General features: G+C 38.0%; 1 protein-coding gene and 1 non-coding gene across 4 annotated transcripts in view; one reads left to right on the top strand and one right to left on the bottom strand.

Annotated features, from left to right (window-relative positions):
• Positions 1-25780, bottom strand: part of NT5C3A (5'-nucleotidase, cytosolic IIIA) — a 48376-nt gene that overhangs the window by 15662 nt on the left and 6934 nt on the right. The window contains exon 1 of one of the 3 annotated variants that reach the window (XM_045792894.2): positions 3665-3815. The exons of the other annotated variants lie outside the window; for them this stretch is intronic. The gene's annotated coding sequence lies outside the window, so the exon portion shown is untranslated. Of the gene's footprint in view, positions 1-3664; positions 3816-25780 lie in introns of those variants that run through there. 3 annotated transcript variants of the gene reach the window in all.
• LOC123789745 (U6 spliceosomal RNA) lies at positions 23844-23946 on the top strand. The gene has a single exon (XR_006778903.2). It is a non-coding gene; the product is annotated as a U6 spliceosomal RNA (small nuclear RNA).

Genomic DNA, 25780 nt, shown 5'->3' with positions numbered 1-25780 from the left:
TGGCTGTCTCTCTCTCTCTCTCTGATAAATAAATAAATAAATAAATAAATAAATAAATAAATAGGGCAACTTTATTGAAAGGGACAAAATCTGAGTTTTTCTTAAAAGTTGGACATTACAGGGGTGCTGGGTGGCGCAGTCAATTAAGTGACTGACTCTTGGTTTCGGCTCAGGTCAGGATCTCAAGGTTGTGAGATCGAACCCCTCAATGGGCTCTGTGCCCAGTGTGGACTCTGCTTAATGCTCTCCCTGCCCCTCTCCCTGCTTTCTCGCTCTCTAAAATAAATAATTTTAAAAAAAGCTGGACATTATATCTGTGTTCTTTATAATTAAAATGTACTGTAGCAGATACGTAAAATTTTCTCAGTTCTAAAATTCATTCCTCCCCCTTCCATTTTAAATGCATAAAATTGGGAAATATCTTATAAAAAGGTATTCCCCCCCCCTCAGAAAAGCTGTTAGTAAATTAATGGTCTTATAATTGATGGCATTTTCGAGCTGAATAAACAATATTTCCAAATAGTAAGATACCTCCAATTTTTCACATCCACAAAATAATACAGTATCTGCAGAAGTATCTATTTACCTATCTATTCACTCTATATAACTCATAAACACTTTGATCACTACCCCCAAAATATAATTGTAATGGTAGTTTGGGGGTTAGTAGTCTTTAGATGATTGTAGTCAAATTGAAGTAACCCTTCCTTTCTGGTCAATCCTTAATCTTAAACAAAGAAGATGCCATAGAAGTTGCCTGCAAATCTCTTTCTTCATTTATAGAAACCAAAGCAAACAATATGTTTATGGTTTTCCTTTGATGTTTAATATCTGAACAGGGGTCTGTATTTCTCAGAAAGCACTATTTTAGGTAAAACATTTTATTAGCTTGAAAAAGAGGAAGGAGAATGTGGAAAAGTACCATAGAGTTTATAAGACATTTGAAAAGCCCAAAGGTACACAGAATTCAAGCAGTGCAGAATACATTTTAATATCTGGGAATCTCAGATCTTCTCATCACACAGAGCCAGGCAGCCCAATTCCTGTTCCCACCACCACCAAGTTTGGCTCACTTATGTTTAGTAAAAAAAGATAAGGGGGAAAAAAAGCCAGTGTCAGTAAGTAAAAAAGTTAATTGTCTTTCTCATGGCCTCTACATATTTTATTTAAAGAAAACACAAACAAAAACAAAGAGTCATCAGAAATTTGATAATGGCCAATTTTAGGACAGTATTTTTGACAGGTAAACCTACTAGTTCATGGATACTATGCAAATTTCAACTGAAGGTCCTTCATTCTTCCCAATCCTCACTGGCAATCTAACCAGAATGTATCCTTGTTCAGAGATAATATCACATGAAGTGATACTGTTGTCCTAATGCAAAAATCACTCCATTGTCTCTATCTTTACAAAAGTGTCAAGACTAAGGCATAAATGTCAGCATTCTGGCACTATCCTAAGGAAGACACTGAAAATTAGGGCAGGGTATTTTTAAACGAATCGGCTTGTAAACCTATACTTGGTATATAATGTTCTGGCTCACTTTGCCAGCAGTCATCTGTTGCAGATGCTTCAAGAGAAGAGCTGTTGGAAAAAACACATCAAGTGTAGAAGACACGTTCAAAAATAGAAAATACTAGCCTGGAAGTATGAACCCTCTTCTTGGGAAGTTCTGAAGTTTTAAAGTCTTTGGAATTTTTAATATCAACTGGAAAGTGTGGAAATTGGAAAATAATTACTCCGTGTGCTTGTGCTTTCTCTATGAGGTTAAGGTCTCTGCTCTAATGGTGTTCATTACACAGAATATGTAGGACACAGCTAAAGACTGAAGCAAGAGGTAAGAACTTCCCTGGAATAGCACAAACTTGATAACTGGAAAGTTTTAGCGATCGTGATACTTCCTTCTGAGATCATTAACTTTACCTTGGAAAGATAGTGACAAATCAATGACTGAAATGTCTATGTCTACATGAAAAAATTTTTACTTGCCTTTATACAAGTTTTCAAGTATCGGGTGAATGCAAATTGAGTATTTTTAAGGCCCACTTGACTGTCTTATGGGAAAGAGAAAAAGATTGAGTTCATCAATATCACTGCCTTAAAAAGTTGTGAGTCTGCTTCAGCTGTGATACTTGCAGAAACATTTATGTGACACAACAATAAGGTAATGAAATTTTTAATGGTAAACTGTATACTACTTACATAAGAAAAGGCATGTATTACTACAATATGGACAGGGTATTAGCAACAGTACTAAACTTCCAAATGAATCCATTTTTGCTGCACTTTTCCAGCAACCTGTATTTCTTGTCCTAAGCTTACTTATGTTTTTAATAATGACACTTTCTTACGGTGATTAGCACAAGACAAATCAAACATAAGTTTCTTATTTCGGTAGCATTGTACATCAGTTTTTTGGAGCATTTAAATAATTCTCCCTAATTAGATTTGCAAGGCAGCAGTGAAAAAATATATACAAACTGGAAAGTGAAACTTTCTCGATACAGACATGAGACGAAAATGAAACTGAATATTCTCAGGTCTTTCCTGAGCCTGTTGGGGGAAAGAGAAAACAACTGAGGTGGGAAGGGAAGAGAAGGAGATAGAAGAGAGGAAAAACAGATTTCAAAGGCTAGTTATTTAAAAACTGGCAATTTATACTAATTTTCTTAAATAGTAAAACTTGGCTTCTCAGTCAGAATTTTATGGATACTTAAGAAAATACATAATTTCAGAGCTTAGAATTTATTCATATATCCTCCCACCCCCAGGGCCCTAACATACAATAGCATTTTTCAAGCTAGGTAAACCAAGGCAGATGGAAATTAAGTAATTTATACTGACTACCCTTAGCGCACTCTGAGTTCTGTCCTTCAATTTGTCCTAGAACAACAGCATAGGTAGTAAGCAATATCCAGAGATGCAGGGGCTTGGATATAGACTGCCAATAAAAACCAAGTAAACTGCTTTAAGATGGTCTGCTGCATTATCTAATTCTCCTGATTTAAAAAAAAAAAAAAACCTATAAAAAACAAGGTAAGTTCAATTATTTAAAACTAAGTCAGCCCCAACATTCTAGGATTTTATAATAATATATGTTTGAACCTTAATTTTCAATATACAATTTGTTATAAGCCTCAGAGACTGTAATCCAGCTTTTATCAATTCATAAAACATACCAGTATAATCCTATTCCATAATATCTTAGCTAAAACTCACAAGCAGAGAATAAAAATTCATTATCTTTATTACTAGGCGTAATATATGGTTCCTAGACCTAGGGACACAAAGCATGTGGCAATCAGCAAAACTGAGTCACGGAGCAACTAAATGAACAACAAAATTGGATCTTACAGTGCTATTTTTTCCCTTTGAAAAGAGATTTCTGAGGATACATTGCTTTTTCTCAACATTTGCATGTGAAACAAGTTCCTAAAATTAGATGCTTTAAATTGTTATTTCGGAGACCTAAGACACTGCAGTTTTACATATTCCTATCTTTGCAAACTGTGAAGTTTTACATTATACTGCTTTATTCTATTTTTATTTCCTTAATCTGTATTTTTAAATGCCTACAATTTCAACAAGATACTGAACCAAATAAGAGTCAGATAAAGTTAAGCCAAAGAAACTTATTTGTTTACATGAACTGTACGCACTTACCCTGAAGGTAACCGGACAAGCTACACCAGCGAAAGAAAATTCTTCCTGTCTGAGAAGTACTAATATAGCACAAGGTGCAACCGAGGGCGGTTCCAAAAGCCTTGGCTAAGCTCTATGCAAAAATGGTCTTGTGACGCATTACTACACAGTGCTTTATTATGCTCCGGGTGACACTTGCTAGCTCGGAGCTAGTCACCAGCCAGTCTACAGAAAATGATCAACTGAATAATGTGACAGTTAAGAGAAGGTGTATCTGTACTATCATAGCTGGCAACTTGCTCTGCGAAGAAAAACGGAACCTCCATATTAACACTTAAAAACATTCCCTTCCTCATCCTGTTTTTTGGCTGTCAGAGTAGTTGTTGTATGTGCATTTTTCTGTATGAATATTATATTTCAATACAAAGTAAAAAAAGAAGTAGGTCATGGTTGCTAGGGGCTGGGGGAGAGGAGAATGGGGAGCCACTGCTCAATGGGTACAAAGTTTCACTTTGAAAAATAAAGAGCTCTGGAGATGGATGGTGGTGATGGTTGCAAAATGTCAGTTTATTCAAGGCCACCAAACCATATTCTTAAAAATAGTTAAAATAGCAAATTCTATGTTGTGTGTATTTTATCACAATTTTTAAAAGATTGCCTCATTTAAGACACATGAAAAAAGACATGATGCATGGAAGTGTGGTCACTAGAATGTTAAGAGCCTTTATTGCAGGGCACTGGGATTTAAGTGATTTTTATGTTATTCTTTATATCGTCTACACTGTAAATTTTGCTAAAAAAATCTGAACACAAACAATGAAAACTAATCTTTAAGGTTAAAAATTGAAAAAAGTTACTTTCCTATTGGAAATAAAAACAGTTAAACTGTTATGAAGAAAAATATTTTTAATTTCTAAAGAGAATCAGTCTTGCTTTTAACCGATTGCAATATGCTAATACCATGTGTCAGGGCCTGACAGATAAGTTATGCTATAGGCCCTCTGGGAAGCTTTATCATTAGGAACACGAGGAAGCTACACTTACATAAATAAACTTTTCTGTCTGCCTTCTCTCTTCTATGCTCAAGAGAAATCAAACCCACATAGCATTTCAGTAATCAAACTTTGTGAAGTAGCATGCTCTATTAAAAATGCAAAAAAAAAAAAAAAAAAGTTTAAATGATTCTTTAAAAGCCCACTAACAAATTATCCAAACTTGGTATCTACCAAAGGATAAAAATTTGGCACTGCTATCTTATTTTAATAAGACTAGAAGATTCACAACAAAACATTCCTCTACGAGGAAAATCTTTTATACTCTACTAATGGAGGCTCAAGGGCTATAGGTGATCCTTTTTGAAAATACTTCTGTATTATGTATGAATATGATGACTTAACTGTCCTGTAATATGTTAATATAGGTAGCAATGATCAGAATTTTAGGGGCGCCTGGGTGGCACAGCGGTTGGGCGTCTGCCTTCGGCTCAGGGCGTGATCCCAGCGTTCTGGGTTCGAGCCCCACATCAGGCTCCTCTGCTATGAGCCTGCTTCTTCCTCTCCCGCTCCCCCTGCTTGTGTTCCCTCTCTCGCTGGTTGTCTCTATCTGTGTCAAATAAATAAATAAAATCTTTAAAAAAAAAAAAAAAAGAATTTTAAAGATATCACTGAGAAAGATGACTCAAGATAAGTCATTCTCAACAACAACGAAGGATGCTGGAGTCAGAGTTCTTTTTTGGAGGGCTATTTAGAAATATTATTAAAAGCTTCAGAAATATACATTCCCCTTGACACATAAATTTTGTCCTAAGGATTTTAACCTAAGGAAATAAGGCAGTACACAAAGATTTAGTTGCAAAGATATATACCATAGACTTCTATAGACTTTTTTGTTTTCGTTTTTTTTTAAAGTAGACTCCACGCCCAGAGTGGAGCCCAACACGGAGCTCGAACACACGACCCTGAGATCAAGACCTGAGCTGAGATCAGATCAAGAGCGGGATGCTCAACCGACTGAGCCACTGAGGCGTCCCACAGACTTGTTTTACACTACTGGGAAACTGTACAACCTAAATGCCCAGTATCTAAATGTTCATTAACATGAGAGAGGTGGATACATTGTGGTATACACATAAAATACAAGATTATACAGTTCCCAAAAATGATTATTATAAATAGCTAAAACTTATTGTATGTTTACTGTTAGGTGCTTCTAACACTTGACATACTTCATCTCATATAACACTCATAACCCCAGAAGGTATGTGCTATCATTATCCTCATTTTTCAGGTGAAGAAAGTAAGGCAGTAGCTGAGAAGTGGCAGAAATGGATTCAAACTCAGGTCTCTCTGACTTTCAGAATTCATGCCTGTAAATCACTGGACACTATGGCTCTTTGGGATCGATATTTACAGATATACTCAAGTGTACATGATCTATGATTGAGTGAAAAAAGTTATGAGAGTATCTACAGCAAGAATCAAATTTTTGGGCAAAATTCTTTATAAAAGCATAGTAAAGTCTAAAATATAAGACAGAATCAGATGGGCTCAAGGGGCCATTTTTATTTTCTGAGTTTTATAAAATGAGTTCCTTGGGAAACAAAAAACGGCTTGTTACAAACGTTACAGTAGTAGCATCAAGCATGTCCATAATCAGAAAAGAAAATTAAAAAAATAAAGTAAAACAACTGGAGCTAGTCAATATCATGAGTGGATTACTTGAAATAGTATTTCTATGGTGGAGACAGAACAAGGAATTCAGCCAATTGGCTCTAAAACCAAACAAAATACAGCATGAAAAGAAAGATGGCTAGTATGTTATCAAGGGGGTGGAGGACGGCTTTGGCTCTGCTGGTGTTCTGCTCTGCCAGCCTAAGGAGAGAAGAGAGGAAATAGGAGAACTGCTCCCTGCCTACGGGGAACTTTTCCCACAAGATCAATTCCACCCAGTGTGTATAAGTGCTTAGGGTGGGATGGGATGCCTGGTGGGCTGTCCCTCCAGAAGGAACTAACATTTTTCAAGCACTTTCTGACCCTGTCAGAATCCCAGAAGCATGCAATGGCCTTTTAGGCAGGCTGCCCTAAGATGGCTCAATTTTTAATTTTTTTTTTTAAAGATTTTGTTTATTTGAGAAAAAGAGAGCATAGCAGTGGGGGAAAGGGGAGAGGGAGAGGGAGAGGGAGAATCAGAATCCCTGCTGAGGAGGGAGCTTGATGAGGGGCTGGATCCCAGGACCCTGGGATCATGACCTGAACTGAAGACACTTAAGCCACTGAGCCATCCAGGCGCCCCAAGATGGCTCACTTTAGCATAAAGATTATTTTGAGTAAGCAAGCAAGACCCAGCATATTTAGGAAAAGCTCCTTACCCCACCCTCCCACCCTCCACAACTGCCTAAAAAGAATTTAGATAAAGGCCCTGCTCCAGGAAGAGAGCTATCCCCATAGATAACTACATTATGCTATGAATTAGGTATAGTGCAGAGAAGAACCTAGCAAGGCCTCTTTGATCAAAGTCCTCTCTTTGTCCTACCATTTCCAAGTGACCTAACAAATATTTATTTACCAAACATTTACTCTTTTTCATTCTTTCTGAGGACTGCATTCCTTCCCTTTGAAGACCCAGACCCCTATACCCCCCTCTTCTTAGTTCAGAATGACATATACCTAATTTTGCCTGACAGTCTTTGGAATTTCTTTGTGGATTCCTCATATGTATGTTATTAAGTTTGATTTTTCTCCTGTTAATCTGTCTCATGTCAATTTGATTCTTATTCTAGCTAGAAGGACTCTGAGAGGACAGGATATTCTTATTTCCCGACAATATGTTCTATTTATTCAGTAAAGCCTTATGAGAAAGAGAATATTTCGCCCCTTATTACTGGCAAGGAACCTAAGGTCTAGAGAAGTTACTTACTACTTAAGTGACTTTTTTTCTTATTATATCATGCTGTTTCTAGGCAATAATATACTCATTACTTACATGAGAGGGCTAGAAATGGTCTGTGAGTAAGAATTATGTTTTGAAACTGCCAAGAGAAAAGAACAAGGACACAAATACAAGCAAAGTACTGAGTAAAAGAAAATGAATTTTGTTTCAAATAGCTCTAAGATACTGTGTTCTGTTTTGTTTTTGAAAGGGAATATCAAGGATTTAGAAGCAAGAAATTGTAAAGGGAGGCTTTTAAAGCAGCACAATGAACTGTGATCTCTGGACTCAATGACTGGCCCCTGTTGCCTGGGAGTTTCTTTACTCTTGGTCATAGAAACAGAAATCACTCATTAGGCTCTGAAAGGAAACACTACACCTACAACTGACAGGCCAAAGAGCAGAGAAGTTCTCATACAGGACTCAAATATTTTTCTCCCCTTATAACACTGTAACTGGCTGGCTTTATCAATGGAGAAAGAGATATCCATTTGTACTTCTGAGGAACGAGTGAGAACGCTTTAGACACTGTCAATTATTCAATCAACCTGAAAAGCTAAAAATGATCACTTCATATCTTGCCATTAAAAAGTTTCTCAAAATTTTGAAATAATGAAAAAACAAAAAGCCCACAGAAAATCAAATCTATCAGTTTAAACCTTAGTAACTTATTGATTGATTCATTCATTTTTCCTTTAATCTGGGGGCAGGGAAGTAAAGAGAATAAAAGTACTACATTAATTAATAGTTGCATGTGAAAGAAATCACTTCATAATTCTACATAAAATCTGTAGTAAGGATAGTTTATTTCTCAATTACCCAATCTAAGACTTAACCACTAACTCAGTTAGCTTACCACAATCCAATTATTATTTGGCTATGGAATGTATTTTTTTAAAAGATTTTATTTATTTATTCGACAGAGATAGAGATAGCCAGTGAGAGAGGGAACACAAGCAGGGAGAGTGGGAGAGGAAGAAGCAGGCTCCTAGTGGAGAAGCCTGATGTGGGGCTCGATCCCATAACGCCAGGATCACGCCCTGAGCCGGAGGCAGACGCTTAACCGCTATGCCACCCAGGCGCCCCCATATGGAATGTATTTTTAAACTTCAATCTGAACTTGACTGACACCCTAGGAAATTATTCCAAACAAAACAAAAAATTCATATAAGGAAACCATTCAGTAGGAGGCGAGGTGCAATACTCTATAAGGACTCTTGCAAAACTTGTTCCTGCTAATTGCTGTAATTGCTGTATGCTATATACAGAAAGATGATTTTTTAAACACGCAAAACATCCATCTAGGCATCTGACTTCTCTTAAAACTTCTCTAATGAAGACAACAGTCAACTACACCACTTTGACTGTTCAAAACAAAATTGAAACAGATGCTATTAATGTTTATATGAGTATGATTTGTTAAAATTATTTTTTAATTTAAATTCAATTAGCCAACATATAGTACATCATTAGTTTCAGATGTAGAGTTCAGTAATTCATCAGTTGCATATAACACCCAGAGCTCATCACATCACGTGCTCTCCTTAACGCCCATCATCCAATTACCCCCATCCCTCCCTTCCACCTACCTCCCCTCCAGCAACTCTCATTTTGTTTCCTACAGTTATATGAATATGTTTTTAAATGTTTAAGGAGCAAAAACCGAGACGGAACAATGAATTATTACATTTTGTGGAAATGAACAGGAAGCAAAGATTTTCTGTAAGTTTCTTCTCATTTAAAATCATTCCAAAAACTTATGCTAGGTGACTATTAGTGAAGTTGACTGCTGCATTTATGAATTTGTACACATATATGCAACCTGAGGAAAACCTATGGTTTTAATTTCAATGCATTTCTTAAAAAATCTCCAACAATCTAGGATTGAGTAACTTAATTTTCAGAAACTCAGATGAAGTTTTTGAACATAGTTTATATCTTTTTAACTTAAAAAGTAATAAATTCTGTAGTTTAAACTCCTTTACAGGAAATTACATTTATGTTGCAATAGGTAGGTCAAGTTCAAGAAACTTGGATGTAAGACAATATCATAAACGAAGGGAGTCTTTCCTAGCTCTCCTTTCAAATGCACTATGTTCTAATATTTCAAGATGCTTAGAACTGAAATTGTTTCCATTTTATTATATCTGGATCTCTGTGCCTGAAATGGAATAAGAAAAACTTTGTTTTAATTTTGGACTCCTTCCATATCACACAGTTGGTATTCTGTCTGTTGAAAAGAAACAGTATTGTTTAGGATTGCTATTTTGGTATGGGTCATATTAAAAATGGCAAAAATGGTTATGCTATTTAAGATTTTATTATTGGTGTATTATATCCAGTACCTCTAAATGGGGAGTACAAAGACTTAACTTACTATCCTCTTTTTGCTATGCCAGATAAACTCATTTAAAAAATAGTAAGGTAAATGGGGCACCTGGGTGGCTCAGTCAGTTAAGTGTCTGCCTTTGGCTCAGGTCATGATCCCAGAGTCTTGGGACAGAGCCCCACATTGGGCTCCCTGTTCAGTAGGGAGTCTGCTTCTCCCTCTCCTTCTGCCCCTCCCCCCTGCTCGTGCGCTCTCTCTCTCTCAAATAATTAAATAAAATCTTCAAAAAAATAGTAAGGTAAGAAAATGATGAAGTAAATTATTTGGAAAGAGATTCAAGTTCATAAATGAAAAACCTGTAGCAAAGAATTACTTGAAACTACATGGAGGATAAGTGATAACTTGAGTTTTAAAAGTATGTAAATAGAAGAAACCACAAAATATAGTCCTTTTGAAATGTCCTTCAATATTAATAAACTCAGTATGTTAAACCAAAGTACTTAGTTTAACCTGTGCAAAGTCTTCGTAACATATATTATGTCCAACGACAGAATGTGTGCTCATCAGAAGAGAACTTATAAAAATAGGTTTATCAGAGAATGGCCTTCAAAGTGCTTTTTATGGTCAGGTGTCATGCTGGTGAACTCTTTCAAACTTTTAAAGAACAGATGGCCCCATGCTAGATAAACTGTTTAACAGCACAATAAAAGAGTTTAAACTATCCAATTACAGTTATGAAACTAACTAGTATAAAATCCTGAAACAAAGCCTGTCAAAAATAGTACAAAAAGAGGAAACATAACCTAAGTCCACTTATGAATATAGATATAAAATTCCTAAGTAATAGGGGCGCCTGGGTGGCACAGCGGTTAAGCGTCTGCCTTGGGCTCAGGGCGTGATCCCGGCATTGTGGGATCGAGCCCCACATCAGGCTCCTCCGCTATGAGCCTGCTTCTTCCTCTCCCACTCCCCCTGCTTGTGTTCCCTCTCTCGCTGGCTGTCTCTATCTCTGTCGGATAAATAAATAAAATCTTAAAAAAAAAAAAAATTCCTAAGTAATAAACCAGTAACAAACTAAATTCAATAGTACAGATAAACACTGAACACGGCTGAATCAAATATATTATAAAAATCAATTAACAGTCATCAGAGAGGAATAAAAGGGTCACAGGTGACTCTATTTTCTTCTTCACGCTCTTTGGTATTTTCTAAATTTTCTGTAATAAATCTATATTATACACAGAAGGAAACAAATAATATTTTTAAAAGGTTACATGTGCCAAAATACAAGAAAGCAGAAGGGTATATAATGCTACTATATCTTTTGACGAAATGGACATGGCATATGTTAAGTCATGTTTATGAAGGTAAAATGAAAATTATCTGTTGAGGCAAAATTCCACCTTACGACATTTTCTGGAGTAGCCTTCCTCATTCTTTGTCTGGGAGGATAAACTAATGAGTAAGCTACACGAACTATTTAAACAATATGCTATATTCTCCTCCCACTCTGGATATCGAGTGAAGTCATAATGTGTAAATGAGGAGTCATATACAAATTAAGCTCTGTAAAACATTATAAAGTATTAGTACATGTTTAAAGAAGCCATTTAGGTGGGTGGGGAAATGGGCTAAAAAGATAAAGGGGATTAAGAAGTACAAACTTCCAGTTATAAAATAAAATCACGGAGATGAAAAGTAGAGCACAGGGAATATAGTCAATAAGATTGTAATAACTTCATATGGTGACAGATGGTGACTGAACTTACCACGGCGAGTAACATGTAGAATTGTTGAATCACTATGTTGTATACCTGAACCTAATATAACACTGTATTTCAGCTATACTTAGCTAAAATGAAACAGTAGAAATAGCAGCCATTTAAAGATTTGAAAGGAGGATCATACATAGACTACTCGAACATGAAAGTGAAAATAAAAAACCTTGGAAAAATACATTTCTAACATATTTCTACAGTTAAGAACATTTTATAAAAGCCCTTGCAAATCAAGAAAAAGAACTTAGACAATTCAGAAAAGAAGAAAATAAATAGTCAATTATTTTTAAAAGTTCAAGTTCAAAAGTAATGAATACTTAAAAAAAACAACTATCATTTGGCAAAAATAAGAAAAAAAAATATACCTATTCCCAGGAAAACAGGGAGCTAGGTCCTTGTATATACTGCTTGTGGAAATGTAAATTGGTACAACCTTTTCAGAAGGTAATCTGGAAACACATTCTTTAAGGGTCGAGATTGGTACATATTTCATTGTCTTTTATTTTTAAGATTTTTATTTATTTGGGAGAGAGAGCATGCACATGGTGGGGGGGGGGTGGCAGAGGGAGAAGCAGGCTCCCTGCCAAGCAGGGAGCCAGTCACAGGGCTGGATCCCAGGACCCTGGGATCATGACCTGAGCCTAAGGCAGACACTTAACCTACTGAGCCACCCAGGCGCCCCCCCTTTGTCTTTTTTATTAGTTGCACCAAGGAGAGACAGAGACCCAAAATCAGTGTCTTTAATAAACAATAAACATTTTGTTTTTCTAATATAAAGAGATGTCCAAAAAATAGGCAGTTGCTGGTATTAATTAGGGAGTTTCCAGTTACATGCATAGAAAAACAATGGAGTACACTTACTAAAATATGATTTTTTAGGTGGTGAAAATTGCAGATCACATCTTTCTGTTTATCTAGATTTAGTAATTTTTATATCAGCATGTATTATATCAGAAACAAAAAATAATCAAGGGAAAAAAGAAACTTAAAATAGGTAAATAAAAAGGGAGAAATTATTTCCAAAAAGTTGTATTTTTTTTTTTTTTTAAGATTTTATTTATTTGACAGAGAGACAGCCAGCAAGAGAGGGAACACAAGCAGGGGGAGTGGGAGAGGAAGAAGCAGGCTCCCAGCGGAGGAGCCTGATGCAGGGCTCGATCCCAGAATGCTGGGCTCGCGCCCTGAGCAGAAGGCAGATGCTTCACGACCGCGCTACCGAGGCGCCCCAAAAAAGTTGTATCTTAATACAGATAGTCCTGAGTCTTTAATTATCAAAACTTCCCTAAAACTGAGTCAAATGACTGGAAATCCACATGCATGAACCCCATGGATAAATTTTTTAAAAAATCCATACTGAATCATATGATTGATCTGTGCTCGTTTTAAGTGTATTTGAGGGGATTAAAAAATGAATCAAATGTATATAGAAGCTTTATCCTTTACAAAAAACCATGTTTCCCATATGACTATAGCAAAATTAAATTTCAGTAACTGAAAATAATATAATTATATATGCCAAGTTTGTAATTATGTTACTCAGGTCAATTTAACCATCTACAAATTATGATAGCAGGCAGGCAGGGATTAGGCCCCAGAGTGCTAGCTACTCCGGTTAAAAACAATTACTCAGGGGCGCCTGGGTGGCTTAGTTGATTAAGTATGACTTTGGCTGGGGTTATGATATCAGGGTCCTGGGGTGGAGCCCTATGTTGGGCTCTGGGCTCAGCGGGGAGTCTGTTTCTCCCTCTCCCTCTGCTCATGCTCTCACTCTGTCATATAAATAAATAAAATCTTTAAAAAAAAAAGGACAAAACTATTACTCAACATTTGGGATAATGCTGGATATCTCTCCATTCCCAATCTTTTTAACTTTAAGGATGTATGATGCTCTAACTAGACATTCTTCTTTGATCTCCAAACCTGAGAGCTCAAAGAGAATATTGTTTAGAGACAATTGTTAAATCACTACTTAATCTGAATCTCTTAGAACATCATGTACAAAAGAAAGTTGGTCTGGAAAACAGTATGGAGGTTCCTCAAAACGTTGAAAATAAAGCTAAACTATGACCGAGTAATTGCATTACTGGGTATTTACCCCAAAGATGCAAATGTAGTGTGATCTGGAGGGGCACCTGCACCCCACTGTTTCTAGCAGCAATGTCCACAATAGCCAAACTATGGAAAGAGCCCAGATGTCCGTCGACAGATAAATGGATAAAGAAGATGTGGTATATATATTCAATGGAATATTACTCAGTTATCAAAAAAATAAAATATTGCCATTTGCAACAATGTGGATGGAACCAGATAGAGGGTGTCATGCTAAGCGAAATAAGTCAATCAGAGAAAGACAATTATCATATGATCTCGCTGATATGTGGAATTTAAGAAACAAAACAGAGGATCATAGGGGAAGAGAGGAAAAAATAAAACAAGATGAAATCAGAGAGGAGACAAACCATAAGAGACTCTTAAGTATAGGAAACAAACAGGGTTGCTGGAGGGGAGGGGTGGGGGATGGGGTAACTGGGTGATGGGCATTAAGGAGGGCACTTGATGTAATGAGCACTGGGTGTTATATAAGACTGATGAATCACTGACCTCTACCTCTGAAAGCAATAATACATTATATGTTAACTGAATTTAAATAAAAATAAATAAATTTAAAAAATAAAAGAAAATTGGGAAAAGAATAGGTTTGTTTCAAGAAAGTAGAAGAAAAGAGAATTAACATTTACTGAATACTATGTGGTAAACAGTTTGAGACTGTATGCATATCATCTCTTTTTTTAATCTTAACAACCCACATAGATACTTGGAATATACTGTTGGAATTCTCCCTAAAATATAATTATTTAAAACACTAAGTGAAATAAAAAATACAAACACAAAGACAGAACATATTCCTAATATAATAACCTGAAAGAAACAGTGGGCAGAAGATTTTTTGGGTGAATCTTCTCCATTATAGAGAACAGGAAATTGAGACTTAGAAATTGTCCAAGGTTAAACCATCAGAATGTGGCAGGGCTGAGTCAGAAGCAAGGATTCACCAACTAGTAAACTCTCAAACATTATATATCGTATAACTTCATTCCCTGACAAGATAGTCTAGAGTTCAAACCATCAATTATGTAACTTATGAAAGAAGTTACTTTATCTTTACTATATAAGCCACAGTACTTACAAAGCACAGAGTAACTGGATAGTTATGGAACACGAAATAGATTTCCCCATCCTACCAAAACTAGGGATTTGTGACAAAACTATATACATACACATGGATATCTCTCTATATATACATCATATTATACATATATATACACACATACATACACATATATGGTACATAGTTGTGCACAAAAAATGAAATAGAACAAAATATTTAATTAGCTTGGAAAGAGATAAAATTTTTATTTTTTAAATTTTTATTTTATTATTTTTTAAAGGTTTTTAAAATTTATTTGAGAGAGTGAGAGAGAGAGCATAAAAGTGGGGAGGGGCAGGGGGAGAAGCAGACTTCCCACTGAGCGGGGAGCACTGGCTCTGGGGCTCGATCCTGGGACTCCAGGATCATGACCTGTGCCAAAGGCAGACTTAACAAACTGAGCCACCCAGGGGCCTCAAGAGATAAAATTTTTAAAGATCAGCAACACAGTAACACTTCATTAAAGCAATTGTTGTTCCCAACTGAGAAGCATGCTTTCCTTAAAAGCTTCAGAGAGAGCTAAAGTTGGACTGAGTGCTGGCTCTGCTACTTACTAAGCTAGATCCTAAGCAAATTAATAAAAATTATGACAATTTACCAACTGAACTGGGTTTTTAAGGATTAAATAAGGTCATGCACAGTGAATTTGGCCATAAGTAGACACCCCAAGATTTTAGTTCCTTTCCCCTGGTTAACAGTTAATAGGGCAAGTGCCCAACCACCCCAAATGGCAATCAGTTTCTAATTGTTTTCTAGTTTTAGTCCCAGTGTAGCCTCCTGTTTTCTTTTTCCCCATTTTCTTAATGTGACTTCAATGGGTTTTTATTTTGTAACATTTCACTATGCTGTAATGCTTAGGTTCTCAAACTCTTCCTCTCTCCATCAAAATTGATCAAGTGTCTTATTCCCTTAGAACACTGTGACAGAGAAATCTAGATAAACTGTTTGGGAGAAGACTGTATAAGAAGATAATGATTTTTTGAGGGGGGGGGATGATGGTGTTCTGAACCCAGGCCCTGAGTGGGGCATTTGAGGTAAAATAAATGAGAGGGCTGTGCCATGACAAGGCTTCAGAGATAAAGTGGGGACAGGAAGGATCTTGCGGCAACCCACATGTGACTATCTACTTCCACCCACTCACAAGCAGGAACTTGCCAAACAAATTAAGCAACCTTCCAATCAACCAATAAACAATGCTGTAATCTATTAGCACCTTGAAAAATGAGGAAGATAACACACGTGGAAAAAATAGACCATGGCATTTAAATCTGTAACAACAGAAGACTGTGAAAGTTGGTTTAAATTTTATAGATTAAATTTTATAGATCAATGGTTTTAGGGGAGGAAAAATAATTTTCCCTGTACCCTTCTATGTTCTTTGCTGAGGCCATCCATCCCATAATAAAAAGACAGATTAAAAGAAAAGAAATCCTTAATTTCACACATAGGGGAACCCACAAAATACTAGGCCCAAAGGCAGTCCGGCAATTGAGGCTTATAAACCATCCTGAGCTAAGGAAAAAGGAGGAGAGGCTTGGGGCTACAAAGGGGAGGAAGGCAATTCCAGGGAAATGAGAAGAGCAATGTTTGCCTTCATGCAGGTAAGTTTCTCAGATAAAAGAGTAATCTCTCTCTTCCTATTCTAAGTTCTTTTAGGCAGGTAAAAGGGAGGTAAAAAGCTCTTCCAGACCGCTCTGGGTCTTGATTGCCTTCAGCTCACAATAATCCACATACCAAAGTGGCACACTGTGGGGTGACAAATTCTGCTCCCCTCAGGTTGAAGCAACAGTGAGAGTAAACATAAAAATGCATAAACAAGATAGGTAATTGAGAAAGCTAGCACCGAGCCAGAGCAGAGAGAAGTCTGCCACCTGCTGACACAAAAATGGAATCATATAGATTTCCCTTACTGTTGTTTTTAAAGCGGGGGGAGGAACCCCACGTAAGGTTTATGAGATTAGATTTCAAACAAGTTACTGTACTGAAGAGATAAATTACAACCCCTAATTTAAAAGAGAATAAGGTTAAAATGGGATTTAAGATTCTTTATCAGCTTACTTCAGCAACTCTAAATGTGATGTCTGAATTACTTTAAAAGCAAACAGAAGAGAAATCTATGGAAATGATTTAACATACACTGTAGGGAACATTCAAACTGCTATGATGAATTAAGGATAATCTAAGACACTTTGCAAAAATTATAAAATCTGTGGGAGAGTAAAATTAATTTCTCCTCTACCCTTCTAGTTTTTGACTGAAACCCTCCTACAATAAAGGCAAATTAATAGGAAAAAAAACAAACACAAATTTAATAACATGCATCCCTCCTGAATACATGGGAGATACCCAGGAAAATGGAGTCACTCCCTGAAATGGGTCAAGCTATCATCTTAAGTACCATCTCTAGCTAAAGAAAAAAGAAGATGGCTTATTCTGGGGTTATAAATCCTTTTCCCTTCCAAATCCTACAGATTTCACGTCTGCGATCCATCAATGTCCTATCCTCTTTCCCCAACTCCCACAGCAGTCTAGGGCTTCATTCTCTTTAATCCAGGCTTATTTCAAGTCCTGCTCCTCCAGTGACAGAATGCTACCCCAACATATGCCTCTTTGGCATGAGGATTATTTTGAGCTGATTATTTCAGAGAAACAGTAGACACAGGAGAAGCCCTCAAAAGAGTGGAAGTTCCCTTTCGCAAGGGAAATTTACATTTATAAAGGAAATCTCCATTTCTATGTGTGCCTCCATCTCTGTACCAAAAAAGGAAGAAAAAAATGAAGAAAGCACCACAAACTCAAATCAATGGAGAGAAAGCACTTAAATCTGCATTACCAGCTCTCATTCAGGTTTACCATCTTTTTCCTCCTCCCACCCAACAACAGGCCTCTTCCATGCCCTTCTGTTTGTTTATAGCTGTAGATGGTATAATTTTAAACCACCTAAGAGAGTTACTCACTTTTTCCAAGGCATCTCTCATGTATATGTGTTAATAAAACTTGTTTTTTCTTGTTAATTCTCTTTTGTTATAGGGTCCCCAGCACAGAACTTAGAAAGATAAAGGGAAAATTATTTCTTCCTCACACTCCTCGCCTCTTGATTCTAGTTATGCTAATTTAGTGTACTTCAGCTACCAGATTAAGCAACTAAAATGCATTCCAGATCTTACCACTTTTTAAAAATGAATATAATACTCTCAAAGGCTCTTTAGCAAGTTAATTCCAAACACCTCACTAATAATAATACAGATGTTTCTACAATGTGGTCCCAACACACTTTTAAAAATGTTGCTTTCAATTAACTGTTTTTTAAAAAAATACACATGCTCATGGTATTTCAAACAGTGCGGAACATTAAAGGATAAAAAAGTACAAATCTCCTTCCCCAGTCTCATCCTCCCAAGTTCCACCATTACTAGTAGCAACTACAAAGAGCTTCTAGTGGAGTTTTTCAAGAATTTCCAATGACATACGACACATACATGTGTATCTCTCTTGGATCCACAACTGTTCTACAACGTGCTTTCTCTCCCTATTTAACCATCTTTTGAACTTTTTAAAATGGTAATTTTAGATTTACTTTCTTGTATACATGTATTTATAAAAGATTTAATTTATTTATTTGAGAGAGCACGAGCGGGGCGAAGGGGCAGAGGGAGAGGGACAAGCAGACTCTCCACTGAGTGGGGAGCCTGAGGCAGTGCTCAATCCAGGGATCCTGAGATCACTGACGTGGGAAACAAAGGCAGAAGAAAAATTATTAAATTTCCTTACTACTTACAGCCCGATGACAGGTCCTTAAAACAGGCAGAGTGACATTCCTGTAGGGACTCAGCTTCCTTGATGTTAATACCTTGCTAAGGGCAAAGGCAATCTTAGCCTGACCCCCAGGATTCTGTAGTCTATTTTAACATAAAAATTCCTTTAGAAACTTCCTTTATCTCTATCCCCCAAGATATGTGTTGGCAATCATCCCCCAAGCATATGACCCACTAATATATATCCGAAGGGTCTCATGACTCAGGTTTTATTAGACAGTAATAAATGACCTTTTCCCAACAATAGCTAGCCCCTCAAGGTCCTGGAAACCTTGCTTCCAAAATTCCTTAGAGACTTACGCTATTCCTGACGCCCTTCCAACTTGAAAGTATACAGTCACTCACTCCTCACAATCTCAATGCAGTTCTTTCTGCGCATGGGTCCTGTCCCTGTGCTTCAATAAAACAACCATTGTGCACGAAAGATGTCTCAAGAATTCTTTCTTGGCCATCCGCTTGGAACCCTGATGTCTTTCCTACTTCAATCATGATCTGAGCTGAAGTCAGACACTTAACTGACTGAGCCACCCAGGTGCCCCTACTGCACAATGTTTTGTTATACAAATGCACCACAGTGTAACCAATGCACTATGATTTATTTAACCGAAGTGTATACCGCCTTCAACAGAGTAAACAAAAGTGCCCATTTTTCTATATCCTCATCATTCAGATTTCTCTCTCCACAGTGTTTGGCAGCCTCCAATTTTGACTATTTGTGAGCAATTAAACTGGATTTTTTTTAAAGCAAATTTTGTAAACTTTGTAATTTTGCTGGACAAGAATCTGAATTCTTCTATGGTTCTCAAACTTTAGCCTTCATTGGAATCACCTAGAGGGCTTAAAGTAAAAGGATCTAAGCATGTGATGATTTTTACCTAGAAAAGAGTCTTCCTGGATAAATTAAAAATACTAGAATATTGGGCCCCTGGCTGGCTTAGTCAGTAGAGCATGTGACTCTTGACCTCAGAGTCTTGAGTTCAAGCCCCACGCTGGGCCTAGAGCTTACTTAAAAACAAAAACAAACAAACAAAAAATATTATAGTATCTGGTTCATGGGTAGCTCCATCTGTTGCGTAAATGAATTCACAACAAAAAACTTAAGAAAAAAATTTGTGAAAACTCCAGCTGTTTCAGGAAGTACTCTGGCTACCATAAAAACAGAAAATACAATTAAACTTGAATGAGGATAATATACAGGAAACATGACAAATGTGATTTGCAAAGAAAAAGTCATATGTCTGGTACAAATATCTCCATACCTGCAAATTTGGGGATTCAAGATGACCTTGAACATATTCTTTGCCAATGCTAAGAGTTTAATATATTCCCCTTATTTTACAATATATTTTATTTAGACTGACCAATCATGATTGTTATCCTTCAAACATCACAGCCATCAAACATTACCCAGTGTAATCTCCTATTCCTTTGAATTTCACATAGCCTTTCCTTGAGATCTCTCTCACATTTATATTCATTCATTGTGAAAGTACTGTTAATGATGTGGAGAACCAAGCAAAGCAAAAGAAAAAAAAAATAAACTTCCTTATAACTTACAGCCCATTGACAAATACTTGGGACAGGCAGGGTGATCTTCTTCTAGGAACTCAACTACTTCAATGTTAATTCTTTGCTAAAGGCAAAAGGCAACCTTAGATTGTCATTAGCCCAACCTTCAGGATCCTGAAAGTCTAATATATGAAAATCCTTTTGGAAACTTCCTTTAACTCTATCCCCCCAAAATATATGTTAGCCATCATCCTGTAAGCATATGGCCTACTGATATACATCTGAAGGGTCTCATGACCAAGGTTTTACTAAGACAGTAGTAAATGACCTTTTCCTAACAACAGCTACTCCCTCAAGGTCCTGGAAACCTTGCTTCCAAACTCCTTAGACACTTATGCTATCCCTAACACCCTTCCAATTTCAAAGTATATAATCAGTCACTCCTCACAATCCCAGTGCAGCTCTTTTTGCCCATGGGTTCTGTCCCTGTACTTTAATAAAGCCACCCTTTTTGCACTGAAGATGCCTCAAGAATTTTTAAAAAAAAATTTTTTTAAAGACTTTATTTATTATTTATTTGAGAGAGAGCAGAGACAGTAACAGAGAGCAAGAGGGGGGAGGAGAGGGAGAAGTAGGCTCCTCGCTGAGCAGGGAGCCCGATGTGGGACTCGATCCCAGGACCTCATGACCTGAGTCGAAGGCAGATGCATAACTGACTGAGCCACCCAGGTGCCCTAAAAATATATTTTTTAAAAATTAATTTATTAGAGAGAGAGCGCGTGCGCAGCGAGGGAGAGTTCAGAGGGAGAGGGAGAAGAAGACTCCCCGCTGAGCAGAGAGCCCGATGTGTGTCTCAATCCCAGGACCCTGAGATCATGACCTGACCCGAAGGCACCTGCTTAAACAACTGAGCCATCCAGGCGCCCGTTAAGAATTCTTTCTTGACCGTTCTCTTCGAATCCCAACATTTCACATCATTAGGACTCTAGCTTTTAAGCTAGTTGTGACACATAATTGTGAGACTAGCCTCTAAATCTCACGCATGTATGAAGGCCGTGGTGATGTCTCAAGAACTACTGAAGACCTAGGTATTTCAGGTGTGAATGAATTTATTTTGGTGGGCAGAAGGGCAAAGCTATTCCGAGCTGTATTCTGTACTGTTGTATTGCCAAGGACTTATAACAGTTGGAATGCTCTATTTTTCTACCAGCCAACTGACCACCAGTAATACCAGATTATATATATGTGCTTTTATTTGATCAAATATTAAATGAATTTACTGAAAGGCAAATTATATGGAAAAGGAATAGGACTGTGGTATAGCATGGTAGACCGCTTATTACCTAATTCCTCCCTTTCTTTCCTACTAATAGAATCTCAGCTTTGTTGGAGGGTGGCCAGTTGCTCAGCCAAAAAAATTCCTTAGCTTCACAGTTAGGGTGGCTATATGACACTGTTCTCTCCAATGACATGTGAGGAGAAAGTTCTGCTTTACTGAATTGATTATCCTCCTCCCTGGAAGATGGACATGTTGGCCAGGACTGCAACAGCCATTTTGTGACCATGAGAAAAGCCAAGAGAATTTCAAAGACCTCTGTCTTGATATCCTTGTACTCCCTAATTAATACCAGCAACTGCCTATTTTTTGGACATCTCTTTATATTAGAAAAACAAAATGTTTATTGTTTATTAAAGACACTGATTTTGGGTCTCTGTCTCTCCTTGGTGCAACTAATAAAAAAGACAAAGGGTGCGCCTGGGTGGCTCAGTAGGTTAAGTGTCTGCCTTAGGCTCAGGTCATGATCCTAGGGTCCTGGGATCCAGCCCTGTGACTGGCTCCCTGCTTGGCAGGGAGCCTGCTTCTTCCTCTGCCACCCCCCCACCATGTGCATGCTCTCTCAAATAAATAAAAATCTTAAAAATAAAAGACAACGAAATATGTACCAATCTCGACCCTTAAAGAACACACATAACAGTAAACAATACAAGACAGTGTATAAACTACTACTTTATGAAAAATCATCAGGAAATGCCACAGGAGTTCGGGGAATATGCTTTACAAAACAAATGAATTAAAAACAGGTCCTCAAAGGTCATAAATCTGAGTGCTGATATAAATTAAAGTTGGGATACAGAAATATTTTTAAAAGCCTGTGTAAAAGCATTGAGCCACTTAAGCAGTTGTATTTAAATCTTGCTTCCCCGCCCCCTCCTTTTTCTAAATATAGACTCAATAGTGGGCTTTCCACTTACTCAGTATAGTACCCAGAGAACATCTGATGTTATCTTAAAATAGAAGAAAGGAAGGGGTTTTTGTTAGAAGTTATCTCCAGAAAGGAAACTCACTCCAGTTTCAAAAACAGCACCAGCTTGTAAGGAGTAATTGTGGTGTTTACAAGGAAGCCATAAAAAGTTGAGATGTGTTTAAATTAGAAATGGGGGCACCTGGGTGGTTCAGTCAGTTAAGCATCTGCCTTCAGCTGGGGTCATGATCCCAGAGTCCTGGGATCAAGCCCCACGCTGGGCTCCCTGTTCAGAGGGGAGTTGGCTTCTTCCTCTCCCTTTCCTTCTGCCCCTCCCCTCACTCTCTCTCTCTCTCAAATAAATAAAATCTTAAAAAAAATGGTAATTTTAACTGGTTGGGGAGCTTCTAGCGAGAGTGAAGCCAGTGTCTATCTTGAACACTAGATGGAGGTCATATCGCCTACAGGAGGGCTGGACCAGCCACGGAGGACACAGAACACACAGGCTGAGACTCAAGAGAAGGGAATGCTTGCTTATCATTCAAAAGCATGTAGGGGCTGCGGGCAGGCTGCCCCAAGATGGGCCACTCTGGCATGAAGATTATTTTGAGCTGAAGACAATGAAGACCCTGTGGGCCCCAGAGAAACTTTTGCCCATCCTTTAACTACTTAGAAGAACTCTAAAGTGGGGGTCTTTCCCAGAATAAGGAGAGATACATTTTACCTGAGTGACCAAACTATATGGCTGGGCAAACATCTACTCTTTTTACTGTCCTATGAACTGCATTCCTTTCCTCTCAAGTCTCACACCCCTACTCTCTTCTCCTTAGTTCAGAATGACAGAGACCTCATTTTCTCTGTCTTTGGAATTTCCATGTGTGTGTGGATTACCATATGTATGCTATTAAATTTGATTTTCTCCTGTTAATCTATCAATTGATTTCTTAATTGATTCTCAGTCCAGCTAAAAGAACTTTTGAGGGGTCACAATTCAGTTCATAACAATGATTAACATCTAAAAAAAAAATTCACAGAATGTTAAACTTATGTAAGAGATGTTAAATTAGGAATCTTCCTGTTTCAGTTCAATCTAGGGATGGGTATCCTACTAAGGTGAGGGAAGAAAAAGAGAGAACTGGCTTCATGACTCCCGGGCCCTTCCTTACACACTTAAAGAATACAGAGGGTGAAAAGAGTGAAGAGGGTGTCTGGAAGAGTTGTTGCTATGCCCTCTGCCTCCAAGGGAATGGGTACAGTGGGGCACTACCTTCTCACCAAGCAAGAAGGGCCTTTCATGGGGTCACGCAGAGAACATGAAATGTGTTTTCTGTGGAAGACTGAAGCCTGATACAAGCTACAAAGGATATTCAGTGGGACAGAGTGGCTCTGCTATGCTCCACCGGCAGCACATACACTAGCACTGGAACAGTGAGGAGATTAGCATGACTCCTGTACAAGGATGACATGCAAATTCATGAAGTGTTCCATCTTTTTTATAGTTGAGAACACTGTATTGTATAATTGAAGTTTGCTGAGAGTAGAACCTAAATGTTCTTAAGTGTTCTCACAAACACACAAAGTTAAATATGTAAGGTGATGGGTGTATTAATTAACTAGATGGGAGAATCCTTTCACAGTGTATAAGTACATCCAGTCACAATGTACACTTTAAATATTTTAGAATTTTGTCAGTTATAACTCCATAAAGTTGAAATTTTTAAAAAGTGGCTTTGTTGTAATGGCCTGTACTCCTAGAGTCTGCCAGAGCCAGGAATAAGTGAATGTTCCCACATAGGAGGGAACCAGCCAGAAACCTATTTCTGTCCAGCCCACAAGAGCCACCTGAGAGGGAGGGACTTCAAAGGCAAGAGCCTGTTTGGAGTGGATCACTCCAAAAAAATCAGGATGAGGTGGAGTGGGGTGCCAAAAAAATTAATTGCCCATATTATGGGGCTACAATGAAAGAAGAGAAAGCCAACTTTAAATGTCTTGCAGGCCCAGGGAGTACAAACCTAACCAGTCAAATAAGAACTCTCATTTGGGGGCACCTAGGTGGCACAGTCAGTTAAGCACCCGACTTGGTTTTGGCTCAGGTTGTGATCTTGGGGTCTTGAGATTTAGCCCCTCACAGGGCTCCTCACTTAGTGAGGAGCCCCTTCCCTTTGCCCCTCCCCCCACAAGCTCATATTCTCTATCTCCCAAATAAATAAATCTTAAAAAGAAAAGGGGTGCCTGGGGCACCTGGGGCACCTGGGTGGCTCAGTCGGTTAAGTGTCTGCCTTTAGCTCCAGTCATGATCCCAGGGTCCAGGGATTGAGCCCCACCTCGGGCTCCTTGCTCAGTGGGGAGTCTGCTTCTCCCTCTGCCTCTCCTGCTTCCCCTGCTTGTGTTCTCTCTCTTACTCACTCATTCTCTCTCAAATAAAGAAATCTTAAAAAAAAAAAAAAAAAAAAAAAGAAAGAAAGAAAGAAAAAAAGAAAAAGAAAAGAAAAGGGGTGCCTGGGTGGCTCAGTTGGTCTGACTCTTGGTTTCGGCTCAAGTCATGATTTCAGGGTCCTGGGACTGAGCCCTATGTGGGGCTCCACGCTCAGTGGGGAGTCTGCTTGAGATTCTCTCTCTCCTTCTCCCTCTGCTTCTCTGCCTCACACTCGTGCTTTCTCTCTCTAAAATAAATAAACCTTAAAAAACAAATCCTCTCATTTCTTTACTTCCTCAGTAAAATAAACCCTTCCTCCTACCCTATTAACCCCAAAATGTGAAGCAATGGCTGGTGGAGGAAACAGCAGCAGTAGGGAAAGAGACGCTCTCTCATCCCAGATCACTGGCCACCACTAACTAGGGAGGAGAGGCGCCACCTGCAGTAAGCCATAGCTTTGGGGTAGGGAAGAAGTTTGTGTTAGTCCGGATAAGTTATGGGGCAGTAACAACACAAAAATCTCAGTTCCTTAACACAAAAAAAGCTTATTTTTCATTCACACAAAGTCCAATGTGTGTTCAGATGACTCTCCAGGGCAGCTGTCCTCCATGTATTGGCTCAGTATTCCAGGCTGTTTTGTCATCATGATGCTTCAGGGTTTGCTCCAGCAGCAGAAAAGACTATGGACAGCTGTGTCCCTTTTCATAACTACATGGCCCAGAAGTGGCCATACCATCTCCAGACAGTCTATTGGCCAGAATAGCAAAGCTTGCCCAAATACAAGAAGGGGAGAAGAGCTAAAAATATTGGTGGGTACTAGTAATGTTCATCTAGAAGTCTCACCAAAGAATTAACATCAAAATCATGCATAATACATGATTAGACACTGATATTTACAGAAATGAGATTGAC

Source organism: Ursus americanus, chromosome 3, assembly GCF_024610735.1.
Source record: "Ursus americanus isolate L20-20 chromosome 3, mUrsAme1.1.p, whole genome shotgun sequence".
In the NCBI taxonomy this organism is placed as follows: domain Eukaryota; kingdom Metazoa; phylum Chordata; class Mammalia; order Carnivora; family Ursidae; genus Ursus; species Ursus americanus.
The sequence above is the reverse complement of the archived record's forward strand: the minus strand, read 5'-3'. Positions and strand labels throughout refer to the sequence as shown.